The 9,941-nt window shown below is 41.2% G+C and overlaps 37 non-coding genes and 7 pseudogenes across 37 annotated transcripts; all 44 read left to right on the top strand.

The window, feature by feature from the left end:
* The first annotated feature begins 80 nt into the window (after window positions 1–80).
* On the top strand, window positions 81–199 carry LOC134888073 (5S ribosomal RNA; annotated as a pseudogene).
* Window positions 200–306: 107 nt separating this feature from the next.
* On the top strand, window positions 307–425 carry LOC135065869 (5S ribosomal RNA). The gene has a single exon (XR_010252139.1). It is a non-coding gene; the product is annotated as a 5S ribosomal RNA (ribosomal RNA).
* A 106-nt stretch (window positions 426–531) lies between these two features.
* Window positions 532–650, top strand: LOC135062376 (5S ribosomal RNA). The gene has a single exon (XR_010248727.1). It is a non-coding gene; the product is annotated as a 5S ribosomal RNA (ribosomal RNA).
* A 107-nt stretch (window positions 651–757) lies between these two features.
* LOC134900758 (5S ribosomal RNA) lies at window positions 758–876 on the top strand. Its single transcript, XR_010174262.1, has one exon. It is a non-coding gene; the product is annotated as a 5S ribosomal RNA (ribosomal RNA).
* Window positions 877–983: 107 nt separating this feature from the next.
* Window positions 984–1,102, top strand: LOC135064787 (5S ribosomal RNA). The gene has a single exon (XR_010251088.1). It is a non-coding gene; the product is annotated as a 5S ribosomal RNA (ribosomal RNA).
* Window positions 1,103–1,209: 107 nt separating this feature from the next.
* LOC135059419 (5S ribosomal RNA) lies at window positions 1,210–1,328 on the top strand. Its single transcript, XR_010245822.1, has one exon. It is a non-coding gene; the product is annotated as a 5S ribosomal RNA (ribosomal RNA).
* A 107-nt stretch (window positions 1,329–1,435) lies between these two features.
* On the top strand, window positions 1,436–1,554 carry LOC134894327 (5S ribosomal RNA; annotated as a pseudogene).
* A 107-nt stretch (window positions 1,555–1,661) lies between these two features.
* Window positions 1,662–1,780, top strand: LOC135061015 (5S ribosomal RNA). The gene has a single exon (XR_010247408.1). It is a non-coding gene; the product is annotated as a 5S ribosomal RNA (ribosomal RNA).
* Window positions 1,781–1,887: 107 nt separating this feature from the next.
* Window positions 1,888–2,006, top strand: LOC135068497 (5S ribosomal RNA). Its single transcript, XR_010254696.1, has one exon. It is a non-coding gene; the product is annotated as a 5S ribosomal RNA (ribosomal RNA).
* A 107-nt stretch (window positions 2,007–2,113) lies between these two features.
* On the top strand, window positions 2,114–2,233 carry LOC134895748 (5S ribosomal RNA; annotated as a pseudogene).
* A 107-nt stretch (window positions 2,234–2,340) lies between these two features.
* Window positions 2,341–2,459, top strand: LOC134893880 (5S ribosomal RNA; annotated as a pseudogene).
* A 107-nt stretch (window positions 2,460–2,566) lies between these two features.
* Window positions 2,567–2,685, top strand: LOC134901485 (5S ribosomal RNA). The gene has a single exon (XR_010174975.1). It is a non-coding gene; the product is annotated as a 5S ribosomal RNA (ribosomal RNA).
* Window positions 2,686–2,792: 107 nt separating this feature from the next.
* Window positions 2,793–2,911, top strand: LOC134889379 (5S ribosomal RNA; annotated as a pseudogene).
* A 107-nt stretch (window positions 2,912–3,018) lies between these two features.
* Window positions 3,019–3,137, top strand: LOC135061026 (5S ribosomal RNA). Its single transcript, XR_010247419.1, has one exon. It is a non-coding gene; the product is annotated as a 5S ribosomal RNA (ribosomal RNA).
* Window positions 3,138–3,244: 107 nt separating this feature from the next.
* LOC135061676 (5S ribosomal RNA) lies at window positions 3,245–3,363 on the top strand. Its single transcript, XR_010248050.1, has one exon. It is a non-coding gene; the product is annotated as a 5S ribosomal RNA (ribosomal RNA).
* Window positions 3,364–3,470: 107 nt separating this feature from the next.
* LOC134886092 (5S ribosomal RNA) lies at window positions 3,471–3,589 on the top strand. The gene has a single exon (XR_010170186.1). It is a non-coding gene; the product is annotated as a 5S ribosomal RNA (ribosomal RNA).
* A 107-nt stretch (window positions 3,590–3,696) lies between these two features.
* On the top strand, window positions 3,697–3,815 carry LOC135064696 (5S ribosomal RNA). The gene has a single exon (XR_010250998.1). It is a non-coding gene; the product is annotated as a 5S ribosomal RNA (ribosomal RNA).
* Window positions 3,816–3,922: 107 nt separating this feature from the next.
* Window positions 3,923–4,042, top strand: LOC134894134 (5S ribosomal RNA; annotated as a pseudogene).
* Window positions 4,043–4,149: 107 nt separating this feature from the next.
* LOC135067650 (5S ribosomal RNA) lies at window positions 4,150–4,268 on the top strand. Its single transcript, XR_010253861.1, has one exon. It is a non-coding gene; the product is annotated as a 5S ribosomal RNA (ribosomal RNA).
* A 107-nt stretch (window positions 4,269–4,375) lies between these two features.
* Window positions 4,376–4,494, top strand: LOC134886024 (5S ribosomal RNA). Its single transcript, XR_010170121.1, has one exon. It is a non-coding gene; the product is annotated as a 5S ribosomal RNA (ribosomal RNA).
* Window positions 4,495–4,601: 107 nt separating this feature from the next.
* Window positions 4,602–4,720, top strand: LOC134885368 (5S ribosomal RNA). Its single transcript, XR_010169483.1, has one exon. It is a non-coding gene; the product is annotated as a 5S ribosomal RNA (ribosomal RNA).
* Window positions 4,721–4,827: 107 nt separating this feature from the next.
* LOC135061037 (5S ribosomal RNA) lies at window positions 4,828–4,946 on the top strand. Its single transcript, XR_010247430.1, has one exon. It is a non-coding gene; the product is annotated as a 5S ribosomal RNA (ribosomal RNA).
* A 107-nt stretch (window positions 4,947–5,053) lies between these two features.
* LOC135068138 (5S ribosomal RNA) lies at window positions 5,054–5,172 on the top strand. Its single transcript, XR_010254345.1, has one exon. It is a non-coding gene; the product is annotated as a 5S ribosomal RNA (ribosomal RNA).
* A 107-nt stretch (window positions 5,173–5,279) lies between these two features.
* Window positions 5,280–5,399, top strand: LOC134891741 (5S ribosomal RNA; annotated as a pseudogene).
* Window positions 5,400–5,506: 107 nt separating this feature from the next.
* On the top strand, window positions 5,507–5,625 carry LOC135058459 (5S ribosomal RNA). Its single transcript, XR_010244888.1, has one exon. It is a non-coding gene; the product is annotated as a 5S ribosomal RNA (ribosomal RNA).
* Window positions 5,626–5,732: 107 nt separating this feature from the next.
* On the top strand, window positions 5,733–5,851 carry LOC134885848 (5S ribosomal RNA). Its single transcript, XR_010169952.1, has one exon. It is a non-coding gene; the product is annotated as a 5S ribosomal RNA (ribosomal RNA).
* A 107-nt stretch (window positions 5,852–5,958) lies between these two features.
* LOC134900973 (5S ribosomal RNA) lies at window positions 5,959–6,077 on the top strand. Its single transcript, XR_010174474.1, has one exon. It is a non-coding gene; the product is annotated as a 5S ribosomal RNA (ribosomal RNA).
* A 107-nt stretch (window positions 6,078–6,184) lies between these two features.
* LOC135065870 (5S ribosomal RNA) lies at window positions 6,185–6,303 on the top strand. Its single transcript, XR_010252140.1, has one exon. It is a non-coding gene; the product is annotated as a 5S ribosomal RNA (ribosomal RNA).
* Window positions 6,304–6,409: 106 nt separating this feature from the next.
* Window positions 6,410–6,528, top strand: LOC135061049 (5S ribosomal RNA). Its single transcript, XR_010247442.1, has one exon. It is a non-coding gene; the product is annotated as a 5S ribosomal RNA (ribosomal RNA).
* A 107-nt stretch (window positions 6,529–6,635) lies between these two features.
* Window positions 6,636–6,754, top strand: LOC134900770 (5S ribosomal RNA). The gene has a single exon (XR_010174273.1). It is a non-coding gene; the product is annotated as a 5S ribosomal RNA (ribosomal RNA).
* Window positions 6,755–6,861: 107 nt separating this feature from the next.
* On the top strand, window positions 6,862–6,980 carry LOC135063550 (5S ribosomal RNA). The gene has a single exon (XR_010249878.1). It is a non-coding gene; the product is annotated as a 5S ribosomal RNA (ribosomal RNA).
* A 107-nt stretch (window positions 6,981–7,087) lies between these two features.
* Window positions 7,088–7,206, top strand: LOC135061061 (5S ribosomal RNA). Its single transcript, XR_010247453.1, has one exon. It is a non-coding gene; the product is annotated as a 5S ribosomal RNA (ribosomal RNA).
* Window positions 7,207–7,313: 107 nt separating this feature from the next.
* On the top strand, window positions 7,314–7,432 carry LOC134901155 (5S ribosomal RNA). The gene has a single exon (XR_010174648.1). It is a non-coding gene; the product is annotated as a 5S ribosomal RNA (ribosomal RNA).
* A 107-nt stretch (window positions 7,433–7,539) lies between these two features.
* LOC134901345 (5S ribosomal RNA) lies at window positions 7,540–7,658 on the top strand. The gene has a single exon (XR_010174833.1). It is a non-coding gene; the product is annotated as a 5S ribosomal RNA (ribosomal RNA).
* Window positions 7,659–7,765: 107 nt separating this feature from the next.
* LOC135061072 (5S ribosomal RNA) lies at window positions 7,766–7,884 on the top strand. Its single transcript, XR_010247464.1, has one exon. It is a non-coding gene; the product is annotated as a 5S ribosomal RNA (ribosomal RNA).
* A 107-nt stretch (window positions 7,885–7,991) lies between these two features.
* Window positions 7,992–8,110, top strand: LOC134885663 (5S ribosomal RNA). Its single transcript, XR_010169773.1, has one exon. It is a non-coding gene; the product is annotated as a 5S ribosomal RNA (ribosomal RNA).
* A 107-nt stretch (window positions 8,111–8,217) lies between these two features.
* Window positions 8,218–8,336, top strand: LOC135062605 (5S ribosomal RNA). Its single transcript, XR_010248953.1, has one exon. It is a non-coding gene; the product is annotated as a 5S ribosomal RNA (ribosomal RNA).
* A 107-nt stretch (window positions 8,337–8,443) lies between these two features.
* On the top strand, window positions 8,444–8,562 carry LOC135061083 (5S ribosomal RNA). Its single transcript, XR_010247475.1, has one exon. It is a non-coding gene; the product is annotated as a 5S ribosomal RNA (ribosomal RNA).
* A 107-nt stretch (window positions 8,563–8,669) lies between these two features.
* Window positions 8,670–8,788, top strand: LOC135065871 (5S ribosomal RNA). The gene has a single exon (XR_010252141.1). It is a non-coding gene; the product is annotated as a 5S ribosomal RNA (ribosomal RNA).
* A 107-nt stretch (window positions 8,789–8,895) lies between these two features.
* LOC135065331 (5S ribosomal RNA) lies at window positions 8,896–9,014 on the top strand. Its single transcript, XR_010251614.1, has one exon. It is a non-coding gene; the product is annotated as a 5S ribosomal RNA (ribosomal RNA).
* Window positions 9,015–9,121: 107 nt separating this feature from the next.
* LOC135061094 (5S ribosomal RNA) lies at window positions 9,122–9,240 on the top strand. The gene has a single exon (XR_010247486.1). It is a non-coding gene; the product is annotated as a 5S ribosomal RNA (ribosomal RNA).
* Window positions 9,241–9,347: 107 nt separating this feature from the next.
* Window positions 9,348–9,466, top strand: LOC135066484 (5S ribosomal RNA). The gene has a single exon (XR_010252731.1). It is a non-coding gene; the product is annotated as a 5S ribosomal RNA (ribosomal RNA).
* Window positions 9,467–9,573: 107 nt separating this feature from the next.
* Window positions 9,574–9,692, top strand: LOC135058727 (5S ribosomal RNA). The gene has a single exon (XR_010245150.1). It is a non-coding gene; the product is annotated as a 5S ribosomal RNA (ribosomal RNA).
* A 106-nt stretch (window positions 9,693–9,798) lies between these two features.
* On the top strand, window positions 9,799–9,917 carry LOC135069224 (5S ribosomal RNA). The gene has a single exon (XR_010255411.1). It is a non-coding gene; the product is annotated as a 5S ribosomal RNA (ribosomal RNA).
* The last annotated feature ends 24 nt before the right edge of the window (window positions 9,918–9,941 follow it).

Below are 9,941 nucleotides of genomic sequence, written 5' to 3' on the forward strand. Positions count from 1 at the left end.
GATGCAATCCATTTTCAAACTTATTCATTTATGAACCAGTAGTTAGAAGTAGAAAAGTACTAACAGAAACCAAAAAGCTCTTCTACAGCCACAGCACACTGGATACGCCCGATCTCATTTGATCTTGGAAGCTAAGCAGTGTTGGGCCTGGTTAGTACTTGGATGGGAGATCACCTGGGAATACTAGGTGCTGTAGATAATTTTATACTGCCAACACCGTTCTGTTGATGCATTCCATTTTCAAACGTATTCATTTATGAACCAGTAGTTAGAAGTAGAAAAGTTCTAACAGAAACCACAAAGCTCATCTACAGCCACACCACACTGGATACGCCCATTCTCATCTGATCTTGGAAGCTAAGCAGTGTTGGGCCTGGTTAGTACTTGGATGGGAGACCACCTGGGAATACAAGGTGCTGTAGATATTTTTATACTGCCAACACCATTCTGTTGATGCATTCCATTTCAAATGCATTCATTTATGAACCAGTAGTTAGAAGTAGAAAAGTTCTAACAGAAACCATAAAGCTCATCTACAGCCACACCACACTGGATACGCCCAATCTCATCTGATCTTGGAAGCTAAGCAGTGTTGGGCCTGGTTAGTACTTGGATGGGAGACCACCTGGGAATACAAGTTGCTGTAGATAATTTTATACTGCCAACACCGTTCTGTTGATGCATTCCATTTTAAAACGTATTCATTTATGAACCAGTAGTTAGAAGCAGAAAAGTTCTAACAGAAACCACAAAGTTCATCTACAGCCACACCACACTGGATACACCCAATCTCATCTGATCTTGGAAGCTAAGCAGTGCTGGGCCTGGTTAGTACTTGGATGGGAGACCACCTGGGAATACAAGGTGCTGTAGATATTTTTATACTGCCAACAACGTTCTGTTGATGCATTCAATTTTCAAATGTATTCATATATGAACCAGTAGTTAGAAGTAGAAAAGTTCAAACAGAAACCACAAAGCTCATCTACAGCCACACCACACTGGATACGCCCAATCTCATCTGATCTTGGAAACTAAGCAGTGTTGGGCCTGGTTAGTACTTGGATGGGAGACCACCTGGGAATACAAGGTGCTGTAGATATTTTTATACTGCCAACACCGTTCTGTTGATGCATTCCATTTTCAAACGTATTCATTTATGAACCAGTAGTTAGTAGTAGAAAAGTTCTAACAGAAACCACAAAGCTCATCTACAGCCACACCACACTGGGTACGCCCAATCTCATCTGATCTTGGAAGCTAAGCAGTGTTGGGCCTGGTTAGTACTTGGATGGGAGACCACCTGGGAATACAAGGTGCTGTAGATATTTTTATACTGCCAACACCGTTCTGTTGATGCATTCCATTTTAAAACGTATTCATTTATGAACCAGTAGTTAGAAGTAGAAAAGTTCTAACAGAAACCACAAAGTTCATCTATAGCCACACCACATTGGATACGCCCAAGCTCATCTGATCTTGGAAGCTATGCAGTGTTGGCCCTGGTTAGTACTTGGATGGGAGACCACCTGGGAATACAAGGTGCTGTAGATATTTTTATACTGCCAACACCGTTCTGTTGATGCATTCCATTTTAAAACTTATTCATTTATGAACCAGTAGTTAGAAGTAGAAAAGTTCCTTCAGAAACCACAAATTTCATCTACAGCCACACCACACTGGATACGCCCAATCTCATCTGATCTTGGAAGCTAAGCAGTGTTGGGCCTGGTTAGTACTTGGATGGGAGACCACCTGGGAATACAAGGTGCTGTAGATATTTTTATACTACCAACACCGTTCTGTTGATGCATTCCATTTTCAAACGTATTCATTTATGAACCAGTAGTTAGAAGTAGAAAAGTACTAACAGAAACCATAATGCTCTTCTACAGCCACACCACACTGGATATGCCCAATCTCATCTGATCTTGGAAGCTAAGCAGTGTTGGGCCTGGTTAGTACTTGAATGGGAGACCACCTGGGAATACAAGGTGCTGTAGATAATTTTATACTGCCAACACCGTTCTGTTGATGCATTCCATTTTAAAACATATTCATTTATGAACCAGTAGTTAGAAGTAGAAAAGTTCTAACAGAAACCATAAAGCTCTTCTACAGCCACACCACACTGGATATGTCCAATCTCATCTGATCTTAGAAGCTAAGCAGTGTTGGGCCTGGTTAGTACTTGGATGGGAGACCACCTGGGAATACATAAGTGCTGTAGATAATTTTATACTGCCAACACCGTTCTGTTGATGCATTCCATTTTCAAACGTATTCATTTATGAACCAGTAGTTAGAAGTAGAAAAGTTCTAACAGAAACCACAAAGCTCATCTATAGCCACACCACACTGGATATGCCCAATCTCATCTGATCTAGTAAGCTAAGCAGTGTTGGGCCTGGTTAGTACTTGGATGGGAGACCACCTGGGAATACAAGGTGCTGTAGAAATTTTTATACTACCAACACCGTTCTGTTGATGCATTCCATTTTCAAACTTATTCATTTATGAACCAGTAGTTAGAAGTAGAAAAGTACTAACAGAAACCATAAAGCTCTTCTACAGCTACACCACACTGGATACGCCCAATCTCATCTGATCTTGGAAGCTAAGCAGTGTTGGGCCTGGTTAGTACTTGGATGGGAGACCACCTGGGAATACTAGGTGCTGTAGATAATTTTATACTGCCAACACCGTTCTGTTGATGCATTCCATTTTAAAACTTATTCATTTATGAACCAGTAGTTAGAAGTAGAAAAGTTCTAACAGAAACCACAAAGCTTATCTACAGCCACACCACACTGGATATGCCCAATCTCATCTGATCTTGGAAGCTAAGCAGTGTTGGGCCTGGTTAGTAATTGGATGGGAGACCACTTTGGAATACAAGGTGCTGTAGATATTTTTATACTGCCAACACTGTTCTGTTGATGCATTCCATTTTCAAATGTATTCATTTATGAACCAGTAGTTAGAAGTAGAAAAGTTCTAACAGAAACTGCAAAGCTCATCTACAGCCACACCACACTGGATACGCCCAATCTCATCTGATCTTGGAAGCTAAGCAGTGTTGGGCCTGGTTAGTACTTGGATGGGAGACCACCTGGGAATACAAGGTGCTGTAGATATTTTTATACTGCCAACACCGTTCTGTTGATGTATTCAATTTTCAAATGTATTCATTTATGAACCAGTAGTTAGAAGTAGAAAAGTTCAAACAGAAACCACAAAGCTCATCTACAGCCACACCACACTGGATACGCCCAATCTCATCTGATCTTGGAAGCTAAGCAGTGCTGGGCCTGGTTAGTACTTGGATGGGATACCACCTGGGAATACAAGGTGCTGTAGATATTTTTATACTATCAACACCGTTCTGTTGATGCATTCCATTTTCAAACGTATTCATTTATGAACCAGTAGTTAGAAGTAGAAAAGTTCTAACAGAAACCACAAAGCTCATCTACAGCCACACCACACTGGATATGCCCAATCTCATCTGATCTTGGAAGCTAAGCAGTGTTGGTCCTGGTTAGTACTTGGATGGGAGACCACCTGGGAATACAAGATGCTGTAGATAATTTTATACTGCCAACACCGTTCTGTTGATGCATTCCATTTTAAAATGTATTCATTTATGAACCAGTAGTTAGAAGTAGAAAAGTTCTAACAGAAACCAGAAAGTTCATCTACAGCAACACCACACTGGATACGCCCAATCTCATCTGATCTTGGAAGCTAAGCAGTGTTGGGCCTGGTTAGTACTTGGATGGGATACCACCTGGGAATACAAGGTGCTGTAGATATTTTTATACTATCAACACCGTTCTGTTGATGCATTCCATTTTCAAACGTATTCATTTATGAACCAGTAGTTAGAAGTAGAAAAGTACTAACAGAAACCATAAAGCTCTTCTACAGCCACACCACACTGGATATGCCCAATCTCATCTGATCTTGAAAGCTAAGCAGTGTTGGTCCTGGTCAGTACTTGGATGGGAGACCACCTGGGAATACATAGGTGCTGTAGATATTTTTATACTGCCAACACCGTTCTGTTGATGCATTCCATTTTCAAACGTATTCATTTATGAACCAGTAGTTAGAAGTAGAAAAGTTCTAACAGAAACCACAAAGCTTATCTACAGCCACACCACACTGGATACGCCCAATCTCATCTGATCTAGGAAGCTAAGCAGTGTTGGGCCTGATTAGTACTTGGATGGGAGACCACCTGGGAAAACAAGGTGCTGTAGATATTTTTATACTACGTACACCGTTCTGTTGATGCATTCCATTTTCAAACGTATTCATTTATGAACCAGTAGTTAGAAGTAGAAAAGTTCTAACAGAAACCATAAAGCTCATCTACAGCCACACCACACTGAATACGCCCAATCTCATCTGATCTTGGAAGCTAAGCAGTGTTGGGTCTGGTTAGTACTTGGATGGGAGACCACCTAGGAATAAAAGGTGCTGTAGATATTTTTATACTGCCAACACCGTTCTGTTGATGTATTCAATTTTCAAATGTATTCATTTATGAACCAGTAGTTAGAAGTAGAAAAGTTCAAACAGAAACCACAAAGCTCATCTACAGCCACACCACACTGGATATGCCCAATCTCATCTGATCTTGGAAGCTAAGCAGTGTTGGGTCTGGTTAGTACTTGCATGGGAGACCACCTGGGAATACAAGGTGCTGTAGATATTTTTATACTGCCAACACCGTTCTGTTGATGCATTCCATTTTCAAATGTATTCATTTATGAACCAGTAGTTAGAAGTAGAAAAGTTCAAACAGAAACCACAAAGCTCATCTACAGCCACACCACACTGGATACGCCCAATCTCATCTGATCTTGGAAGCTAAGCAGTGTTGGGCCTGGTTAGTACTTGGATGGGAGACCACCTGGGAATACAAGGTGCTGTAGATATTTTTATACTACCAACACCGTTCTGTTGATGCATTCCATTTTCAAACTTATTCATTTATGAACCAGTAGTTAGAAGTAGAAAAGTACTAACAGAAACCATAAAGCTCTTCTATAGCCACACCACACTGGATATGCCCAATCTCATCTGATCTTGGAAGCTAAGCAGTGTTGGGCCTGGTTAGTACTTGGATGGGAGACCACCTGGGAATACAAGGTGCTGTAGATATTTTTGTACTACCAACACCGTTCTGTTGATGCATTCCATTTTCAAACGTATTCATTTATGAACCAGTAGTTAGAAGTAGAAAAGTACTAACAGAAACCATAAAGCTCTTCTACAGCCACACCACACTGGATTTGCCCAATCTCATCTGATCTTGGAAGCTAAGCAGTGTTGGGTCTGGTTAGTACTTGGATGGGAGACCACCTGGGAATACGTAGGTGCTGTAGATATTTTTATACTGCCAACACCGTTCTGTTGATGCATTCCATTTTCAAACCTATTCATTTATGAACCAGTAGTTAGAAGTAGAAAAGTTCTAACAGAAACCACAAAGCTCATCTACAGCCACACCACACTGGATACGCCCAATCTCATCTGATCTTGGAAGCTAAGCAGTGTTGGGCCTGGTTAGTACTTGGATGGGAGACCACCTGGGAATATAAGGTGCTGTAGATATTTTTATACTGCCAACACCGTTCTGTTGATGCATTCCATTTTCAAATGTATTCATTTATGAACCAGTAGTTAAAAGTAGAAAAGTTCTAACAGAAACTGCAAAGCTCATCTACAGCCACACCACACTCGATACGCCCAATCTCATCTGATCTTGGAAGCTAAACAGTGTTGGGCCTGGTTAGTACTTGGATGGGAGACCACCTGGGAATACAAGGTGCTGTAGAAATTTTTATACTACCAACACCGTTCTGTTGATGCAATCCATTTTCAAACTTATTCATTTATGAACCAGTAGTTAGAAGTAGAAAAGTACTAACAGAAACCAAAAAGCTCTTCTACAGCCACACCACACTGGATACGCCCAATCTCATTTGATCTTGGAAGCTAAGCAGTGTTGGGCCTGGTTAGTACTTGGATGGGAGACCACCTGGGAATACTAGGTGCTGTAGATAATTTTATACTGCCAACACCGTTCTGTTGATGCATTCCATTTTCAAACGTATTCATTTATGAACCAGTAGTTAGAAGTAGAAAAGTTCTAACAGAAACCACAAAGCTCATCTACAGCCACACCACACTGGATACGCCCATTCTCATCTGATCTTGGAAGCTAAGCAGTGTTGGGCCTGGTTAGTACTTGGATGGGAGACCACCTGGGAATACAAGGTGCTGTAGATATTTTTATACTGCCAACACCGTTCTGTTGATGCATTCCATTTCAAATGCATTCATTTATGAACCAGTAGTTAGAAGTAGAAAAGTTCTAACAGAAACCATAAAGCTCATCTACAGCCACACCACACTGGATACGCCCAATCTCATCTGATCTTGGAAGCTAAGCAGTGTTGGGCCTGGTTAGTACTTGGATGGGAGACCACCTGGGAATACAAGGTGCTGTAGATAATTTTATACTGCCAACACCGTTCTGTTGATGCATTCCATTTTAAAACGTATTCATTTATGAACCAGTAGTTAGAAGTAGAAAAGTTCTAACAGAAACCACAAAGTTCATCTACAGCCACACCACACTGGATACACCCAATCTCATCTGATCTTGGAAGCTAAGCAGTGCTGGGCCTGGTTAGTACTTGGATGGGAGACCACCTGGGAATACAAGGTGCTGTAGATATTTTTATACTGCCAACAACGTTCTGTTGATGCATTCAATTTTCAAATGTATTCACATATGAACCAGTAGTTAGAAGTAGAAAAGTTCAAACAGAAACCACAAAGCTCATCTACAGCCACACCACACTGGATACACCCAATCTCATCTGATCTTGGAAGCTAAGCAGTGTTGGGCCTGGTTAGTACTTGGATGGGAGACCACCTGGGAATACAAGGTGCTGTAGATATTTTTATACTGCCAACACCGTTCTGTTGATGCATTCCATTTTCAAACGTATTCATTTATGAACCAGTAGTTAGAAGTAGAAAAGTTCTAACAGAAACCACAAAGCTCATCTACAGCCACACCACACTGGATACGCCCAATCTCATCTGATCTTGGAAGCTAAGCAGTGTTGGGCCTGGTTAGTACTTGGATGGGAGACCACCTGGGAATACAAGGTGCTGTAGATATTTTTATACTGCCAACACCGTTCTGTTGATGCATTCCATTTTTAAACGTATTCATTTATGAACCAGTAGTTAGAAGTAGAAAAGTTCTAACAGAAACCATAAAGCTCATCTACAGCCACACCACACTGGATACGCCCAATCTCATCTGATCTTGGAAGCTAAGCAGTGTTGGGCCTGATTAGTACTTGGATGGGAGACCACCTGGGAATACAAGGTGCTGTAGATATTTTTATACTGCCAACACAGTTCTGTTGATGCATTCCATTTTTAAACGTATTCATTTATGAACCAGTAGTTAGAAGTAGAAAAGTTCTAACAGAAACCACAAAGCTCATCTACAGCCACACCACACTGGATACGCCCAATCTCATCTGATCTTGGAAGCTAAGCAGTGCTGGGCCTGGTTAGTACTTGGATGGGAGACCACCTGGGAATACAAGGTGCTGTAGATATTTTTATACTGCCAACACCGTTCTGTTGATGCATTCAATTTTCAAATGTATTCATTTATGAACCAGTAGTTAGAAGTAGAAAAGTTCAAACAGAAACCACAAAGCTCATCTACAGCCACACCACACTGGATACGCCCAATCTCATCTGATCTTGGAAGCTAAGCAGTGTTGGGCCTGGTTAGTACTTGGATGGGAGACCACCTGGGAATACAAGGTGCTGTAGATAATTTTATACTGCCAACACCGTTCTGTTGATGCATTCCATTTTAAAACGTATTCATTTATGAACCAGTAGTTAGAAGTAGAAAAGTTCTAACAGAAACCACAAAGTTCATCTTCAGCCACACCACACTGGATACGCCCAATCTCATCTGATATTGGAAGCTAAGCAGTGCTGGGCCTGGTTAGTACTTGGATGGGAGACCACCTGGGAATACAAGGTGCTGTAGATATTTTTATACTGCCAACACCGTTCTGTTGATGCATTTAATTTTCAAATTTATTCATATATGAACCAGTAGTTAGAAGTAGAAAAGTTCAAACAGAAACCACAAAGCTCATCTACAGCCACACCACACTGGATACGCCCAATCTCATCTGATCTTGGAAGCTAAGTAGTGTTGGGCCTGTTTAGTACTTGGATGGGAGACCACCTGGGAATACAAGGTGCTGTAGATATTTTTATACTGCCAACACCGTTCTGTTGATGCATTCCATTTTTAAACATATTCATTTATGAACCAGTAGTTAGAAGTAGAAAAGTTCAAACAGAAACCACAAAGCTCATCTACAGCCACACCACACTGGATACGCCCAATCTCATCTGATCTTGGAAGCTAAGCAGTGTTGGGCCTGGTTAGTACTTGGATGGGAGACCACCTGGGAATACAAGGTGCTGTAGATATTTTTATACTGCCAACACCGTTCTGTTGATGCATTCCATTTTCAAACGTATTCATTTATGAACCAGTAGTTAGAAGTAGAAAAGTTCTAACAGAAACCACAAAGCTCATCTACAGCCACACCACACTGGATACGCCCATTCTCATCTGATCTTGGAAGCTAAGCAGTGTTGGGCCTGGTTAGTACTTGGATGGGAGACCACCTGGGAATACAAGGTGCTGTAGATAATTTTATACTGCCAACACCGTTCTATTGATGCATTCCATTTTAAAACGTATTCATTTATGAACCAGTAGTTAGAAGTAGAAAAGTTCTAACAGAAACCAGAAAGTTCATCTACAGCAACACCACACTGGATACGCCCAATCTCATCTGATCTTGGAAGCTAAGCAGTGTTGGGCCTGGTTAGTACTTGGATGGGAGACCACCTGTGAATACAAGGTGCTGTAGATATTTTTATACTGCCAACACCGTTCTGTTGATGCATTCAATTTTCAAATGTATTAATTTATGAACCAGTAGTTAGAAGTAGAAAAGTTCAAACAGAAACCACAAAGCTCATCTACAGCCACACCACACTGGATACGCCCAATCTCATCTGATCTTGGAAGCTAAGCAGTGTTGGGCCTGGTTAGTACTTGGATGGGAGACCACCTGGGAATACAAGGTGCTGTAGATATTTTTATACTGCCAACACCGTTCTGTTGATGCATTCCATTTTCAAACGTATTCATTTATGAACCAGTAGTTAGAAGTAGAAAAGTTCTAACAGAAACCACAAAGCTCATCTACAGCCACACCACACTGGATACGCCCAATCTCATATGATCTTGAAAGCTAAGCAGTGTTGGGCCTGGTTAGTACTTGGATGGGAGACCACCTGGGAATACAAGGTGCTGTAGATATTTTTATACTGCCAACACCGTTCTGTTGATGCATTCCATTTTCAAACGTATTCATTTATGAACCAGTAGTTAGAAGTAGAAAAGTTCTAACAGAAACCATAAAGCTCATCTACAGCCACACCACACTGGATACGCCCAATCTCATCTGATCTTGGAAGCTAAGCAGTGTTGGGCCTGGTTAGTACTTGGATGGGAAACCACCTGGGAATACAAGGTGCTGTAGATAATATTATACTGCCAACACCGTTCTGTTGATGCATTCCATTTTAAACGTATTCATTTATAAACCAGTAGTTAGAAGTAGAAAAGTTCTAACAGAAACCACAAAGTTCATCTACATCCACACCACACTGGATATGCCCAATCTCATCTGATCTTGGAAGCTAAGCAGTGTTGGGCCTGGTTAGTACTTGGATGGGAGACCACCTGGGAATACAAGGTGCTGTAGATATTTTTATACTGCCAACACCGTTCT

Source organism: Pseudophryne corroboree, chromosome 3, assembly GCF_028390025.1.
Source record: "Pseudophryne corroboree isolate aPseCor3 chromosome 3, aPseCor3.hap2, whole genome shotgun sequence".
In the NCBI taxonomy this organism is placed as follows: domain Eukaryota; kingdom Metazoa; phylum Chordata; class Amphibia; order Anura; family Myobatrachidae; genus Pseudophryne; species Pseudophryne corroboree.